The sequence below is a fragment of the Peromyscus leucopus genome, chromosome 11 (assembly GCF_004664715.2).
Source record: "Peromyscus leucopus breed LL Stock chromosome 11, UCI_PerLeu_2.1, whole genome shotgun sequence".
In the NCBI taxonomy this organism is placed as follows: Eukaryota; Metazoa; Chordata; class Mammalia; order Rodentia; family Cricetidae; genus Peromyscus; species Peromyscus leucopus.
Window position 1 is genome coordinate 47,003,933 of NC_051072.1, and position 3,734 is coordinate 47,007,666.

General features: G+C 41.8%; 1 pseudogene; it reads left to right on the forward strand.

Moving 5' to 3' along the window:
• The first annotated feature begins 2,251 nt into the window (after positions 1 to 2,251).
• Positions 2,252 to 2,871, forward strand: LOC114703871 (annotated as a pseudogene).
• The last annotated feature ends 863 nt before the right edge of the window (positions 2,872 to 3,734 follow it).

Sequence of the window (3,734 nt, forward strand, 5' to 3'; positions counted from 1 at the left end):
CATCAGAGCATATCTCCTAGGTAGAACTGAAATGTGTCCTGTCAATATGAGATCCTTTCTTTGACCTCTAAAACATGATTGTGAAATAGTCAATGTTCCTCTTGTAGTAAAGGAGGTAAGAGGAAATGCCCATCATTTTCCCTGAGGAGGTAACTCTGCTATCTTCGAGTCTTCTAACCATGGGTCATATAATAGTGGCAGTGTTGTGCATCCTGCCCTGCAAAAGACAGGTCTATATTCTATTCCCTGAAGCCTGTGGATCAAACTTCATTTTGAAAATGATCTGGATGTAATTAAATTGAAGACTGTTGTATGAGATCACCCTGGATTAACAACCATGTAGAGGACACAGAGAGGATGGGCTGAAGAATATGGGGACCTTTGGAGACTGGACGGAGAATGGTTAGGGGCCTCAAGCCATAGTACACCTGAAGCACTAGAAGCTAGACAAAGTAAAGGACAGAATTCCTCCTGGAACCTTCAGAGGGAGTGTAACCTTGAGGATATTGTCATTTGTCCTTCTGCTTCTCAAAACTGTGATGACAAAACTGTGTCTCTATTGCTGTGAGCAACCAAATTCGAGGTAACATTTTACGGCTGCAATGGGAGGCTAACACGAGTTAGTAGCGTCATGTCTCTTCATGGGGTTTCTGTATTAAACTCCCACTACCTGATACACAAATGCACCTCTGAGGATGGCTACTTCATTAAGAAATTATGCCCCAAACTACAAAACAGCTTCTATACCTAAACTGGAGTCTTCATGACATCAAAATTAAATAAAATATTCACGAACCTCAAGGAAACTGATCATCTACAGAGAAGAATGTCATCTGGGGAGAGTTGCATTGAAAATGAAGCAAGCATACCTTAGTTGCTCGGGGTCTAAACTAGGCAGGCAGCTTGGAGAGGAATGGGACCATCTTTGAAGTCTGACATGGGAGTTGTTTTTTCTTCCTTTCTTCAACCCCAAATATCAACACCATCATCAAGATCAGAGGTTGTTGGGACAATAACCTGAATTTCATATGCTTACTTATCAAGTCATGTAGAACCAGAATTCACCTCTCCTATGGGTAGTTCTAACTTCTTTTTCAAAATACAGTGTATTTTATTGAGAATTTCATTCATCATATTTTTATCATATTTGTTCACTCTTTAACTTTTTTGAAGGTTTCTTTGTTCATTCAACGTGTGTGTGTGTGTGTGTGTGTGTGTGTGTGTGTGTGTGTGTGTATTTCTGCTTTTCAGACAGTGATTCAGATCTTAGGATAAAAAAGGTGACCATTATCTCTCAAGAAACCTGCCTTCAAAGAGGAGAGGCAAGGTGGAACAAAAGAGCCTTTGAGACAGAAGATGAATATTGACTAGAGACAAGCAGACCGTGCTATTTTTGTTGTCTTTATTGTTTGTTCTTTATGGTGATACAGATCAAACCCATGACCCTGAACATGCTAGACCAGTGCTTTAGCATTAAGCCATATCCCCAACCCCACAGCTCTATGGAATGAAGGAAGAGTATTGGTTGTACAGCAAGTGTTGTTCTAGTGCTAAGTACTCTAACTATAACCTTATGGTACACCCTTGTTCATCAGGGAAGACTGGTCAAGAGTCACTCTTCTGAGCCACCGTCTCTGACCTCACATCTTGTTCCGTGTTTCCACTGGGCCATTACTCTAACTTCTATGTGTGTGTTAATGTTTGATTGCCTTTTGTATAAGCCTTGACTCCTTGAAACCAGAGAGCCCTCTGAACTGAAAAAGTTCCATCCCTGTGGTCATCTTGGCTCTATACATCAGCACCAAGAACTAGCTTTCAGTCTTTGGGTGGCTTTATTTCTCTAATCTTTGATTTCTTCTTCTATACAATGGATGTCATGGAAAGACTTGACTGAGATACTACCAATAACAAAGAACATTGTAAATGTGGAGAATATCTTTGTGTCAGAGTAAGGAAAGTAATTATTAGTCGTAATTTTATTAGAAACCTTGTATTTATAGCATGAAACCCTGCTCTGAGCATTTAATAGGTTTACAAGAATGTTTAGTTTCAGTGTAATTGAAATGACTTGAATAGGATCAAAATAAGTGGCTTTTACCTTGATGTGTTACCACAGGGTCTGTGTGACATCACCATACAGGCAAGGATGGGACAGTTTGAAAGAAATGAACACAGAACCTGCACCAGTGTGGCCAGTATGGCACTGGATGATAGTGTCACTCACCAGTCTTAAACCTCAGGTGATAATGACATGCTGGCCTGGATCCAAGCATCTCTGCAGTTTGATCAGACAAAGATGATGGACAGCTATGCTCAGGGGCTATGCACTCTCAGCTTACAGACATGTTATTCCCCTGGCTCCATTGCCTCAAAGGAAGGGAAGTTCCAATCCCAGCTAGAACACGAATGTATCCAAAACTTCAAAACACTACCAGCAGGTTTCACAAGGAGGGGTGTTGACAGCATAATTTCTATGGACAAGTTAGTAAAAGCAAAGTTTCAGGGCAATTTTGAATTCATTCAGTGGCCTAAGTTTTTTTTTTTTTTTTAATGTGAACTATGATGAAAAACATTATGATGTGTAACTGCTTGACAAGGTCAAGAAACCACAATGGCTCCTTCCCTTGATGCCTCAGCTTTGAATACATGGAAGAAGGCTTTCAGCTCTCGCAGGGCAACACCGCAGATCATTTCACCACGAAGAGCTGCCACAGTTCCTAAGCTGGTCCTGGAGGGCTAGCAAAGAACTTGAGTGGAGGCAGCCAGGATGTCAAACCAGCCAAATGGATGCAGCCAGTCAAAGAGAAGTTTCCTGCCAAAGACAGTGAGAAAGCTAAGGAACATTACATAGATATGCCAGGAGAATGTTAGGGCGTGACCCATATGGGAGAGGACTGTAGACATCTACCATGTTCCAGACGAAGCCTTGGTGATACTCAATGAAGGGGACCCACAGGAGGAAGCAGCATGAATATCCTGGCCCAGCAGTAAAAGTCTTCATTTTGAATGTTGCGCTTAACTCTCAAACATTCCTTTTAATTAGTCTTCATAAGCAAACCTGAACTTCTCACAGAAGTTCTGAATCCTTCCAAACGGTTGGTGAAAGGGCAGTATTGACATCTCCTTTGTTCACTGGGGGACGAAGAGGCTGTGGTGGGGAGAAGGCTTACTGTATAGCTGCTGGCCATACTGACTGACAGAGAAGGTGGCTGTATGATACATCAAGGTGCCAACCACCGCAGAGAAATGTGAACAAGACTAAATTGAATTTTAAGCTAGTGTGAAATCTTGGCAGAAACCATTTTGATAACTAATTACCTCGAGAGAATTTATAAAAAATGATTCCATATCTCAAAATATAAAATGTAACATGGCAGATTTTCTGTGCCTGACATTGTCTGGGAAGGAAGGGCATGACCTCAGAACCTTTGGGACCCAGGGTCATACATAGCCTTACAGGGCCACAGGAATCCACAGGGGCCTGGTTTATGGCTCAAAAGAAAGTGTTCGAAGTTCCTCTGGAAAGCCATTTGGTGTCCTTCATCAGGGGCATCCCTGTTCACCCACAAGTGGCATGGTTGCCTGGGTGGAGAGAGGGTATGGGTCAGTCCTTGAGATGTGTGAAATGAAGAGCTGTTTTTGTTGAATTTTCTTCTAGGATTTTTCTTTTCCAACTAGTCTTGAAATTTCTATGCATTGTACTTCTGGGTGAGTGAAGTGTGTCTTGGTGTGAC